Raw genomic sequence first — 15511 nt, forward strand, 5'->3', positions numbered from 1 at the left:
CTTGTAAATGCCCATCTTTCTTGTAGTGTCCCTTCAGGAACTGAAGACCTATAGGTCTCATTCTGATTGCCAAAAAATGTACTTTTTTTTCTCCCTAATGAATACGTGGATATAGGTTTAGAATTGTATTTTGAATGTTCTCATTGCAATAGCCCCTAGAAGCTGTCCTCTAGTGAGCACAGATAAAGCACTGTGTTTATCTGTGCTCACTGTGGGCAGAGCTGCAAGGGATGTGTAGGATGACAGTGGAGGTTCTGAGCGTTCCCTTACCACAACATGTCAGCTGGAGTGAGTTACAGGCTCCCAGACCCCTCACTGATTAATCTGCTCTTTGTATGTTCCATTTTTCTACATAATCTTTTAGGTAGCTAGAAGATGGATGTTCCTTGAATTTTATGAATACCTAAACAAGAATACTATTCTACAACTACTACTGCACCATGCATGCATTTCATTCCATATATTCTATACAGAGAAACAGAAGATGTTTCTTAACCCATGCTCTACCCCCTTTTTGGATTGTTTTAGTGGTTTTTTATTTTTTATGTTTTATTTTAACTTGAAGAATCAATTTATGTCTAATAAGGAGTGCAAAAATAAAATTCAAATCGCACTGTAAATAAAACATAATTACTTGAGAGGTAATAACTGCTCCCAGTCAGTGGCAGATCACCATAATCAATCAGCTGGCTTGTCCAGGATGAGTATGCTCTAGTCAGAAAGAGATGGATCTGCTGGCAGGCACTTTTAATAATGTTTTAGCAAGGTGAGAGGGCACATTATGGTGAAATATAGTAATGCTGGATGGAATCTTCTGTTTCAGTAGTGCAAAGAAGAAAGAAGTTGTAGGTGTGCATGAGTAGCAATTCGGTAAGTATTCTTGTTCACTAGTCTCTACTAGTGCTACGTAGTTAAATTATTTTGTTGGCTTAAAAACATGTTGGAACATTTTTCCAAATGATGAAGGAAGCAGAAGAAGTTGTTTCCCTCCAGTCTCACCTTTAACTTCACTGAGAGAATAGATTAACAAAAATTTACATAAATTTGCAAAACCAGGGCATGTGTATAAGCTTCTATGTGTGCTCATTGGACAATTTCACCTGCATCAACCTTTACCTTAGCAGACACTCTGAATTTGAGCTGGAGACTTCTGGAGTCAGTAGTATTGTTTTCTGTGATACAAAATATACCATGTCTCTCAACTCAGATCTGTAGCCTATGAAAAGCTATGTAGACAGGAACAAATCAAAATTCTATACCTACAATCTAAAAAAAAAGCCAAAAACAAACTACCTAAAAATGTGCTTGAGTGAAGACTCCAAGGGTGGCATTCAGCTACAGCCTTTAAATACCTGACTGTGTTTGTCTCAGACTTGAGCTGAAATGTACCCCAGACTGGACTTTCTGACCAAGACTTTAAAAAGCTAAAATTTGCACCTATGTTTGTGTTCCTATTCTGACACTGATATCTATGATATGACTCTTTTCCATGTAGATTTTACCATTTATCAGTGTTATAGCTGTTTTGTAACAGCATTTTTTTTCATGAATTTTTCATTTAAAAAGCATCCACTAATCATCTGCTTTAAGTAAAATTAAAAATCATCAATATGTTTTTCTTTCTTCCATGTTTTTTCTGATTATTATGGAATATTTATGAAAATTTTTGAAGCTTTATATTTTTTCTATCCTGTAGACCAATAATTTATTTCATCTATTCTGTATGAATATTTTGCAAATCATCTGTGCCTTATAAGAAGTTGGAACTTGTCACAAAAAACATTCTTCAGATTTCACCGAAAAGAAATTCAGAGACTAATTTGTGAAGGATCCAAAAGACTTGTTTTTAAAACTATTATGAAACTAGCATCACAGTAATCCAGACATTAGAAAGTGCTTGCTTAGTACAAGTACAATATCTTCCCCAAAACCTTAATTTCTTTTGTCTTCAAACGTTTTAGAAATGTCCCAATTGATTGGATGATCTCCATTAGTGAAAAATTACCTAAGACAGAGAACTTTAATGGGGTTTTGCAGTCTCTAAGGGCTTTTCAAGTTCATGTATTTGAAAAAGGTTTGCTCTAACATGGAGCAGTATTCTAAGATTACCTCCCACAGAGAGCTGAATAACCTATTTCACTGTGCATGATGATTTATCAGCATCACTTTAGTCAATTGGGTAAGTTTTCCTCCCTTTGCACAAAGAGCACTTCATACTTCAAAAGTATAGAATCATAAGTCATTGTCTATCAGTTCCAGTAGTCACACCAAAATAATTTAATAAAATAAAGAACCTACAGAATTTTATGAATGCACGTACCTGTGCAATAACAATTAAGTCATGATAATGTAAAACAAAAACATCGCATAGCTTCTAAAAAACATCTTGTAGTAAAACTTTTGTGTTTCCTTGAATTTGGGCTTTTTCACATTCATATAGTAGCACATCTATACATAAATGTTCCTACAAGGGACTTCAAAAAGTCCTATTACTAAACTGAAGACTTATAGCCACAGTTTTCTCAATGGCATAAATTCAGTTGCAGAGGGAGCATTTCCAGTTCTAGATACACTAGATATTCAAGAAGATTTTCCTGCAAGGCTACACAAAACCTAATATATATTGCAGGATGTTATGTAAATGGATAGGAAATTTTTTTTTTTTTTGGATGCAGACAAAAGGAAGACGACAACATATGTAACTGCAGTGGTGATATTTCTGAAAGCATTGAAACCTAGTGGAGGCAGAAGGTCATGAAGAAACATCAAAGGGAATGTGCTGAATCTGAAAATACTGTCAGCTGTCTTTATTGTGGTGCATAGGAAAGAACCTGTTGGCATGATTTAATTCACAACCAGCCTAAGCAATTTGGTGTTAAGCCAGGTGTTGGCTGTTTGCTGCTGATGAGAAAATTTCATTCGGAATGAAAAAACCCCAGACTTAAGGGAAATTTTGAGGGTGTCGGCAGAATTCAAAAGATTTATTATGCTTAGTGATTTTTCAACAGTATCACTCACATTTCTGTGGCCATAAAGTCAATATAGTTATGTTAAAATACAATTTGGTAAAAAGGTTTATTGCTACAAGAGAAAAAAAAAATCCGTAAAAAAGAATGACAGTGTTATGTGTCAGGCAACTAGTCCACTTTAATATCATATACTGTAACAAATTGCCCAAACGGACAGTTTAGAAGTAAAGAAAGACATTCCTACAAATACTGTTTTTCTTTAAGGAAACATTTAAAAAGCTGGTTGATTTTCACTTGGTTTACAAACTCCCTGGGAGATCTTGAAGTTTAGGAATGCATCCAGAAATGCATTTAAAAACCTGTGTTTAAGATCAGGCACTGGCAAGCATCTGTTTGAGAGTATTGTGCTACATTGCCTCTGCACAAACTGGTCCATGATGACAAAGAGAAGAAAATAGAGCAACATTCAATGATTGCTGGGTCACTGTGCCCTGAAAAGGTGGCTTGCAACCTGTTTTCAAAATTTTTATTTTCTACTTTAAGGAGTGAAAGGTATAATTTTTTTTCTGTTTTTAGTCTGAAACTACTCTTTGCATCAGACAAACTTGAGTAGAAATAAAGCAATATTTTATTTTACACTTGATGCATCAAGAGTTTAGAATTAAGTTCATAACTACCAGATCTTACCAGGTCCTTAAAACTGCTACATCATCTGTATTATAAAATAGAAAAAAAATATATTTGTCTTATGTACAGTTTTGTTGAATATAGTCTGGATTTGAAAATTCATGTACTATGATATAGAGAGATTAAAAATTCCTTTCTACAGCTAAGCCTGAATATAAGCTCTGGCAGCTTTCTTGAAAGATTATTCCCTGCCACTTCTTATCTTTCAGAAGCGACATTATCACTCCACTGTAAATGTCAGTTAGGCTTTAGTAAGTAGGTCTAGCTCCCAATCTGATCAAAGATAAAAACTGTTGCTAATAGTCCTGATAAATGACTAGACTACACCAGATTTCTAATATAATGTGAATACTGTTACCAAGGTGTGGAAGAGAAGACTGCTTATCATATTAACATACTTTGAATACTTAAATTTATAAATGAATGATATTAAATAGTTACAAGATATAAAAGACATTAATTTGAATGTCTTAGATGTTGGTCAAGACCAGAGACAGCTGCCAAGCTATTCTTGTGAGAGTGAATTTCAGTCCCACAACTCCAGTCTGCCTTTTGAGAGACCCTCATATCTCTAAAATGTCATCTGAAAGAGCTACCACCTGGAAATACATAAATGTGCTGAAAGAAATATATTTTAAATCCTGTAAAAGCTGGGCAAAGAATTAATGTATCGATTTTTTCTCTGTTAGCTCTTGAAAGAGAAGCCAGGTCAGAGCAAAATTTCTGTTAAGCTCCACTCAGATTTCAAGAATCAATTCCAGAGGTCATATTCAAGATATCACTGTAAAATTTATCCACACTTTTATAGGAAAAGAAAAAAAAAGTAATGATATGTTTAGATCTGGAAAAACTTTAAATATTTTGTTTCTGTGGTAGTACCTTTTACCTATGCCACACCCCACCCCACCCATCTCAATCACAGTTGTTAATCTGTGCTGACTAAAAATGCTAATAAAATGACACACTATGCTGTCCAGCTGAATGATTTCTATGTAAAGTTTCATTCATCATATATTTGGGGTTCAAGCTGATGAGAAATCTCATATGATTAGGTATGAAAGAATCCCATTCTGCTCTGTAATGTCTTTTCTCATGCCATTATTAGCAACTAGAGTGCAAATGATAGTTAGGAAAAATATTTATTGACGTGCTGATAGATGCTAGTGCCATGAAAGGATTTACAGGCAGGTAGAAGTGAGAGTTAAATCATTTCAGTGAAATGGTTTTTTTAGTTGCAGACCTTAACCTCAGGACAGAGACTTAGAGGAGTGAGTTTAAGCAGATCAAGGAAGGTTTTGTCAAAAAGGTAATAGACTCTGAACTGCTCCACTCAGCTAAACATTATGCTGTTTCTGAGAATAATTTTTCTGGGGTATAAAAATCTATCACTTGGCAACCTGATAAGTCACGAGACTATATTTAAGCTGATGAAAGACACAGGAGGAAGGTATAGTAAAATACTGATGGTATGAAATCTCTGTAGTGCACTCAAAGTCAGGAAGACTAGGTTGTTGATTTATTTATTTTTTATTTTCCTTTTTAGAAAAACATTATATTGATTAATTTAACATAAATCTTAGGGGGAAATAGAGGTTATATTTCATGATTTCACTGAAATTATTAGCTCTTGAAAGAGAATATAGTTAATATAGGAAAGAATATAGTTAATATAGGAAAGGGCAGATTCTGATTGAGTATAATAATGACATATTATGACCCCACACACTTTACTTGTCCTACTTGGAAAAAACTGGAGTTCAGAATAATTCTTTGAAATAATTTTTAACTCATTGAATAAGTCCTAAAGAAAGCACAGTAGCTGTATTTTTCAAAGGTTAATTCCGGAAAACACATATAATCTTACATATTTATGAACCTGTGCATTTTTAGCAGATCAACAGAAGAGAAAGCTATAAGGCAAAATACTGTTCCCTTCCCCTGCTGTCTCTGAGAAGAGACTGTTTTCTTGCTGCGACACAATAATAGAAATACACTGTGCTTCTGCCAAAATGACATGTTCTTTTTTCCTCAAATAGACATCACTTATTATAAGTTCTTCAAGTTCTGCTTTCTGAGTCTTAGAGAGGTCAGAATGACTTCAAATAACATAAAGGAGCAATAGTGAATAAAAAGAAAAAAAAGTGATACACAAACAGTCTTAATATCCACTTAAGGTGTACCAGAACTAGTGGAAAAATGCATTACAAATTAATAGACACTCTATGAACCCAACAAGAAAAAGGGACAAAAATTGTTCAATTTTAAAATTTGCACTAATATTTTACAAAAGGAAAGTCACAGTGCTGTAACTAGAAATAAGCTACAATAATGACAGCTTCTCTAATAGTTCAAATTGAAGTCAATAATTCTGAAGTTCAAATTTATAAAGTAAGATTTCTCAGTTTTATTTTGTCTAGCTAGCAACTAACTCACTACTGCCACAATAAGGCTGGGCACGAAAAGAGTTATAATTTTTAGTGGTACCTTTTTTTTGAACTGTGACAAACACTTCTCCACATATGCACTGAAAGGTAAAAGGAATGTTAAACTCAAATTTAACTCAAAGAATCATAAAATATCCTGGATTAGAAGGGAAATGCAAGGATCATTGAAGTCCAACACTTGGCCCTGCAGAGAATCATCCCAAAAAGTCACACCATGTGCTTGAGAGTATTGTCCAAAAACTTCTTGAACTTAGACAGGTTGGTTCTGTGATCACAGCCCTGGGGAGCCTGTTCCAGTGCCCAACAACCCTCTGGGTGAAGAACCTTTTTCTAATATATAAATTTAATCTCCCCTGATACAATTTCAGGCCATTCTCTTGGATCCTGTCACTGGTCCCCACAGAGCAGAGCCCAGTGTCTATCCCTCCTTTTCTCCTCATGAGGAAGCTGGAAGCTGTAACTGCAATGGGGTCTCCCCTCAGATTCCTCCAGGCTGAACAGAGCAAGCCACTTGTACACCTTTCCCTCAAGGCCCTTCACAATTTTTTGGCCCTCCTTTGCATGTTGCCTTATAGCTTACACTGTTTTTTATATTGTGGTGGCCCGAACTGAGATAAGGCCACCCCAGTGCAGAAGAGTGGGAAAATCCCCTCTTTTGCCTGGCTGGAGATTCTGTGCCTGATGCCCCAGAGGACAGGCCTGGCCCTCCTGGCTATTAGGGCATTGCTTACTTATCTTTAACTTATCAATGACCAGGAACCCCAGGTTGCTCTTTATGGCACTGTTCTCCAGAGCCCAGTTAACCAGTCTGTGCATATATCCAGTCTTACTCTGATGGTGCTCTATCCCAGGTGCAGTATGTGGAAATTTCCTTTCTTAAACTTCATAAGGCTGATGATTGCCCAGTCATCTAGTTTGTCTTGATCTCCCTGTAGGGCTTCTTTGCCTTCAAGGGAGTTCACAACTCTTCCAATTTTAGTGCCATCAGTAAACTTAGTGTTTCTCCAAGTTCTGCATCCCAGTCATTCATGAAGATGTTGAAGATGTGCAGCCCCACTAGTGACAGGTCACCAGTCTGATGTGACCCCATTCACTGTGACCCCTTCAATTTGTGAGCCAGTTTCTCCCCAGCACATGATGTGTTTATGCAGCTGGTTGCTGGATGTGTTGTCCAGAAGGATACTATGAGAGCAAAAAGTTTTACTGAAATCCAAAAAGATTGCATCAAATGGTTTCTCTTTATCAGCTAGGTCGGTTACTTTGTTGTGAAAGGAGATTCAGCTCAAGAATCAGGATTTTCCCATCATAAACATGTACTGATGATTGTGTTGTTGTTCAGGTGTTTTTCAGTTACTCAGAATAATCATTTCCATAAATTTACCAGCTACTGAAGTGAGACTGACAGGCCTGTAGTTTCCAGTATCATCCTTCTTGCCGTTTTTGAAAACTAGGACAACGTTAGCCAGCTTCCAGAAAACTGGAACCTCATCATAGAGACGCTTCAAAATTACATCAGCCAGCTCTTTGGGTATACTCTTGCACAATTCCTGTCAGGACCCTTAACTTATAGGAATCCAGCTTGAGGAACAGTTCCTGTACAACTTCAGGGTCTACTGGGAGTTTGTCATTCTGCTCCTCCAGCTCAAGGCACTGAGACCCCTTTAGTCCTTCATAAGTGTTGAAGAACAAAATGAAGAAGGCATTACACTTCTCTGCCTTGTCTGTCTTTTTTGTGTGGTGGCCATCGTCATCAAGTGACACACCAATGTTATTTCTGGACTGCCTTTTGCTAATGACATATGTAAAAAAAATCTATTTTTATAGTCCCCCTTCTGCTGAGGAATTTAAGCTGTTAGAAATTAATGAATGAAGAAGGAAAAATGGCTTTATCTCAGACAGTCAGCACTTGTATATGTCACACAAATTGTTAAGCCATATGCTAGCACTTAAGTGTTGAATCTAGAATTAAGAGAATCCCTTCATATGTGTTTCAGAAATTGCTTCTGAATCTTTTCAAATTAATTTAAACCATAAATTATTTTTAGATCTTCATAATGGGTATTTCAGTAATATTTGCAATTCACTGCTTCTTGCTTAACTCTGCATTGCCTGTGGGTACCTGAACAAAAATTATTTTTGGGCTGTAACACAACAACTTGTTCAGCACCTCAAGGATGTGTTAAGAATTTGGATAATGTTTTAATACAAAACTAATATTGTGGGTCTGTCATTGATTAAGATACTGATTATTGTAACAGAGCTTCCTGATAGATTTGTCTGGAATATATTTTTTGGTGTCTCTAAATTTTTTTAGCAATTTTAATGCTTCTGAATTATAATGTGTAGGAAGTTTTGGCTACATGCATCTTAAAATTTCATTGTCTGGGTCTAGGCATATCTAAATTTACTTCAGCAAATCTCTTTGACTTTTTATTGATCATAGATGTGAGAATCCCTTATGTTGATACCAGCATCATATAATTGTTTTCTAGATTTTTTCCATGTCACTCCTCCCAGGGCCATCAGCCCCTGCCCCAGTGATGCTGGAGGGCTGGCCTCCAGTTCAGCCCTGCCCTCCCCTGCCTTGGACACCACTGAGTTGTGCTTACCTGCAGGCATTGGTTTCCTCCAGGTCCCATCTTATGTCAGCTGCCATTAGGCAAGTGATTTGAAAAGCTTCAAGTATTTTGTAAAGTGTTAGACTCCCACATGTAGGAAATGGAAATAATCCCCATAACAATACAATTGTGAGTCTAGAAGCATATTCAGATAACAAAAAAAAAAAACAGATAAAAGTAGTCTATCTTAGCATATAATAAATCTGCCCAAATTTCACCTATTGTACTTATGAGATTTTCACTGAGTGTGATAGAAACACAGTAAGCTAAATTTAAGTGAGTTGAAATCCATGCTTGAACTCAAGAAGAGATTCAATTACTAAACAGTTCTATCTGCAATGGCATTAGGGTATACAGGCTGTTTGCAACAACAAAACATTTTGGAGTAGTATTGGAGATCTACTGGGGGCAGAGAGAATTAACACTGGATCAGATTTCTGCAAGCTGTGCTTTCTGAAACAACAAGTGAGATGAATTTACTCCTGAATATGCCCTGCTTAGATACAGAAGAGTCATTTGAGCGTCTCATAACAGAGCAATGGACTAATCCAGTTTGTAAATGCTGTGTGGATCTGATCAGCATTCCAGGCTTGATCATATTTTATTTATCAGAATAAACAGACCCTTGGATTACCCAAAACTGATGTTATCAGCCTGTTTAAATCTAAGAAGAATCTGAGAAAGAGCAGTAAAATGGTATTACTTCATTCAGTCACCAAGAAAATTTATGCACTTGCAGAACTTCTTCAAAACTGCATAACATAGCCTACAGGACTGATTAATAAATTTAATTAAACTGATGCATGCCTCATTCCTCCCAGTTACATATTTAGCTTCAAAAAGTACCTCAAGCCAACAGGATTCTTTGCTATGCACATGTCTAAATCTCTGATTTGCTTTCCTTTTTAAACAGGGAGGACAGCTTGGGATCTGAACACACAGCAAGCCTCTGGGGCTGCCACTGTGAATGGACTAGTACCAGCAAAATTTGCAAGGAGAGCTTACAACACGGCCACCTACTTTAGCAAATTTCAACCCAATATTATTTGACTGCAAAACTACTAAGTTCACATAGGTTTTAAAAGTAACAGAAATTATTTGCTAGATAGCAGAGTGATAAAAGAGGGCAAACTCCTGTGAGCATACAGGTGTTGTTTTTAATAAGGTTGATGCACCACATTTTGTAAATGATTTTATACACTTTTATGTACAATTCATAATAATTCAGTGTCTTTAGGAAAAGTTGTAAGATAATGAAGGTAATATCTAAGAAAAAGACAAATATCTAGCTTAGCTATAAGAACTGATCCTCATAAGAATTAAAAAAAGGTTATGTTGAAAACTGAGCAGGGTATGTTTTTAAAATATTATATTAAATGTCCATTTGGATTTTAAAAAAAATTATCATTTATGTGTAAAGTCCATGGGGTACACTGTGCAGGCAATTTACTCTTACAAATAAAACCCCCAAGTGTTGGAATGTGATAAGAGAGTTCCTGTAATAGACCCCTTCTGCAAAATGTTGCACTTGCTGTTTTGAAACCATGGGAATGGCTGTTACTGCATTATCTATCCAGCAACTACTATAGCTTATGGCAGAAACCATTCACTTTAATGACTTCAATGAGCAAGTTTTGTTTCATTAATTCCTCCACACTGAAAATACTTAAATGAAATAATGTAGTTCTTAAAAGGCCTCACAACCCTTTTACGATTCATATAACATGAAACATATAATATTCTTGAAATGCTATTTTAGTACTGGAAAATGAAACTGTTACATTAATGTGATGTAAGTGACCTGAATTCTTTCACCATCTGGCTCAGCAGCATGGAAGACTGAGCTGGGAACCATAATCATGACACTTAGTACTGCTTATAAAGGAATAGTAAAAGGAAAAATAGCTTTTGCAGGCAAAACACTTAAAATACCACAATCTATCTTCCAGAATTTACTCTTTCAGTGTCCTTTACATACTATATTCATCTAGTATGTCCTAGCTTTCTGGCGCCTTATGTAATATGAATTTTTTTTATGTTCACAGTGTTAGACAGAAAGAGGATAACGTGATTTCCTTTTCAAATGGAGGAAGAGATTGTAAAGAAGAAAGATCTTGCAAAGAGTTGTTACTAAAATTTTATTCAAATGTATGAGATCTTCATATTCCCTGCACTTTCTGAAATCTCTGATCTGGATTCCATAGGCTCCTACAAAGAGGTCAGACTTTCAGAGATGTTTGAATGAACACAAGAAGCATAGTTTCCATATATGAAAAATTTCATTATTTACTAGGCCAGTGGCACTCTTCTAAAATTTTCTGCTGACTAGGGTATAAAAGTTATAAATTAAGTCCATTTTCCTTGGATTTTTTTCTTATGTTCTGCATGAGAGCATGATGTAGAAAAAACTGGTGAAATGTACCTCTAGTTTTTGAAAAGTGAAGGCAATGAATAGACATTCTCTGTTCAATCTTTGTGATGGTCATGACTTCACATACTTCAACATCATCTTTCTGCCTCCTTTTCTCTCTCTCTCTCTATCCTGTGCTCTGCTTTTTACTCTTCCAGTCTGCAGATTCTTAGTTCCAAGTTCCTTCAGATCCTTGTTGATGATGCCTTTTCTCCTCTCTGAAGATTGATTAATTACATCCATTTTGAAATGGAAGGACAAGAGCTGTGCAAAGCTTTATAAATCCACATGCAATATTGATTTGCAGCAGCATTTGTTTCCTTTGCTATCTGTAATTTTTCCTAATAAATTTTAAAATTCAGTTGAATTTTTTGCTACTACTGAAAACTGGACATCTTTCAGAAAACAAAATGTGCTTTTATGATCTTCTCCCTGAATAACATAGTCAGCTCAGAGACCATCACTGTACAAGGATTTTTTTCATTCTTTTTGTGTATAGCTATAGTTACAAAAAATTATCTACCCTGAATTTCAGTGTTAATGGTTGAATTTAATCAGGCTATTACATGAAACCAAAAATTCAAAAGTTCTTAGTGTCATCTTTTTTCCACATGAGTGAAAAAGAAAACTAATCACTTATTTCTGTAGATACTGTGTGCTGTACCTTAATCATAAAAAAAAGAAGAGGAAGAAATGGCATCATATACTGCAAAACAAAAAGAGCCTGAGAGAGCTACAAAAACATTTTCACTCTGGAAGTGATTAATTTATTTTTCATTATTCAGTTAATTACATTGAAAAATAACACATCTTTTAAAAATTTATTTATAATAAAGTATAAGATGACTTATGTTTTCTGTACCAAGTCACAGGGAATTATAGTCTTTAGAAACACATTAATGGCAATCAATGTCAGCTAAGCTTTTTTTCCCCCCATCTTCTAGTTTTGCCTAATTAAATCTGGGTGACACGACAAAGAAATTTCCCCAAGGGCTGTCTGATGTCACTTTTCTATCAGCATAATTTCACTGTACTCTGCAGCTCATCTTCAGAAAGTAAATAAGGCAGAGGTAGGTAGTAACCTCAAATGTACCCAAACCACCAACACATACCAGTGAAGGCAGAAAAAGGAAATTAAAAATCTTAACTGGTATAAATCTGTCAATCTATACAGAGTTATCTGTACTGACATTAATGCACCAGGATTGACACAGGTCTGAGGAATACTCCAGGTGCAGGTATTTGAGCTTGCAAGATGCAGATTGAGATGCACTTTGAAATGTGGCTTGAGCTCTCAGTGGGAGCCCCAGACAAAAGGTGAGGAGCTGCCAATTTTTGGAATAACAAAGGGCAGGAAGATGGGTGCTGCCAGTCAGGTTAAGGGACACTGAAAGACACAGCAGGAGCCAAAGACTCAGTAGGATGAAGGAGAGTCATGTGTGCTTGGACTTGGAGGGGATAAAAGACCAGGGGGATCCTTTGTTTGAGGTCCCTCCTTGGAGTCACCAGCTTGGGCTGTGTCTGTGGTAGTGTGCCAGGAATAAATGGAACAAGACATTCAAGACAACATGGAAACCTGGTCTGTCTGTGTGAGTGGGGTGAGTGGGGTGAGTGGGGAGCCAAGCGGGACTCCCAGCAGGTCACTGGAGCTGCCTGCTCGAAGGGGCTTCGGTGCCAGCGCTGGAAATCTGGCCTTGGGGAGTGTGACTGGTGGGAGCCCGTGAATGGTCAGTGGGAAGTTTCTTTACCAGCAGCTGAAAAGCTGAGTTTCTTTTCCATGATGCTTCTTAGTTTGTACAGCAGATATTTAGTATTAAGTGCTATTTTAAACTCTAATATTTATACAATCAGCTGTTCTAATTAGCTATATTATATAATTAGTCTTAAAAATAGTAAGGGAATTTCCTCTATACACTGCTGCTCAGGTAAATTTGAAGAACTGGACAACGATAGGGCTTTATCTTCCTGGTCATTATATCTCCTGGTATCCTAGACTGACTTTAATTTATCATTCTAATGTAAATAATGGATAATCTCATCAAGTCACTGAGGCTACAGAAACACTGTAGAATTCTAAATAATAAATAATGGTGTATCTGGAGTCATCAGTTTGGCTTAAGGATGCCATCCAATATGTATTAATGAATTGATTAACCAAAAAGCAATAGCATGAGGTATAATTTTCAGTGACATATGTGTAAATCTTCTGCTGTGTAGAAAGTAATGGTCTGTCTGAGGGAGGAGAAGCTTTCCAATAATGTCTTTGTGGTGAACCAGGAACTGAATCAGTTTCTATAAGTGTTGTTTCTTTTCTTTTCTTTTCTTTTCTCTTCTCTTCTCTTCTCTTCTCTTCTCTTCTCTTCTCTTCTCTTTTCTTTTCTTCTCAGAAACTGAACCTGGTCAGGTTGGCTGTCAATCAACATTTGGTGGAATGTTGTTCTTGTCTTCAAAAGGAATCTGACCTTCTGAGGAGTATTTTAGATGGAAATGGACAAATTGCTAGTGAATGCAGACAGAAGCAAATTGCCTCTATGTGTTAAATATTTTAAAAAAATCTGCTTTCTGGGTCCATAGGAGGAGTTGCATGAGATTTAAATGTCTGACTATCTCTACATATTTTCCTAATCAAAAACTGTTAATGCCTTCATGCCAACGGCTGACTGACTATGTAAACATTTATTGGTGAAAAACGGAGAGATTTTTGATATGAGAATCTTAGTATGCCAAAAACATTTTACATCTAGTGCAGCATAATAGGTCTGCTTCTACTGTAAAATCTACAGCCTGTTCCTTTGCATGCCTTGTCTGCCAACTCAGATGTGTCCTGCATTCCCAGATGCGAATAAAACAGGCTTTTGATGAGACAGTGAAAAGAGCCAAGTGGAGACTCAAGCAATAAGAATGACTACAGAAGCATTCAACGCAGTGTTTTTCATATTCAGATTTGTGCTTTGTTCTGGACTAGTGGTCTGTTTGGCGCAAAATGTGCCACAGCTAAAAAATACTTGGACTTACAATTGCAGAACCTGGACTCCAGTTTCCTGTTGGAGTATGGTTGGTTGAACCTACCTTATCCAGTAGAGCACCCTGTTACATCATAACATTATTAGATTGAGTCATAAATCTATTCAGATTTATATTGGCAAGATTATTTTACTTTTCATTAAGTAATCGGAGTGTGATTTCCAGGTTCAAGTCCTTGTTTGAAGTGGAAAGGACTTGTTTGGCTTTCAGTATAGCAACTGGCTGGTTATCCCTGCCCTTGTTACACTTGGTGGAAAGAAGGGTAGAGGAGATGAGAAAATTAGCTACTTTGTTTACAACCAGGTTTTGCTACTAGCAGGAAGTACACAAGCAAAGATGATCTGTGTGTAAGAGGGCATACAACATGAAATAGGTAAGACAAAAGCTATTTATTTCTTTCTTCCCAGATGCAGAAATTCAGTTCACAGGGCAACATTTCCCTTCCCTCTCTTTACAGTCCAGACTACTGTGACTGGAGATAAAAGCCAAGAATTGGTTTTTGGTTTTTCTGGGGTTTTTTTGGGTTTGTGGTTTTTTTTTTTTTTGCTTTGTTTTGTTTTGTGGTTTTTTTTTTTTTTTTTGTTTTGTTTTTGTTTGTTTGTTTTGTGGTGCTGTGTTTTGGATTTCTGACTAGAAGTGTTGTGAACACATAGGGGTTGACTACTGCAGAACAGGTAGTTTCCTACCCCTCTCCCAGCCTACTGGGTTTATGGGGAGAAGACAGGCAGCAGCTATGTGGGTGCTTCGTGGCTGGCTCTGGTCAACCTATCACACAGTGGAGATGTTTTGAGCAGATAAATACTACTGTGGAAGTAGCCAAAGCAGAATTCTTTCGAGTAATTCAGGTGATAGACATTGTTCCTTTGTACTGAATGGGGAGAAACAGGAAATGAGTCATGTAACCTATTCCAGATTTCCAGCATGAGATGGACCACCCTCTCAAAATGTATTTCTTACTCTTTAGTCAGTTGAATTCCATGCTTCATGTCAGTAGTTGAGGTCTCATCTAAGGTTTTCTTAATGAAGGTTCAATTGATCAAGAAGCTGAAATATAAGTAATTTATCATTGCAAGAAGAATAAAATAACTAACTGAGGGATGACTTGGATAGGCTTGAAGTGAAAGGCCAACAACATTATTGCACAACAGAAGAAAGTTCAGTTTTGGGAATTAATATCTAGGAATTAGCAGGAAACCAATTGATTTCTTTGTTTCCTGCTGTATAACAGCCAGACCAGTGCTTGAAGGAATTACAGTATCCACCTGTGGATGGAATATAAATTTATATTTTAAGAAGTTGAGAATCGATTAATGGGCTCATTCAAATCAGATAGTACATTCACAAGAGTAGAATGGGAAA

The sequence above is a fragment of the Passer montanus genome, unplaced genomic scaffold (assembly GCF_014805655.1).
Source record: "Passer montanus isolate IOZ18808 unplaced genomic scaffold, ASM1480565v1 scaffold92, whole genome shotgun sequence".
NCBI lineage: Eukaryota > Metazoa > Chordata > Aves > Passeriformes > Passeridae > Passer > Passer montanus.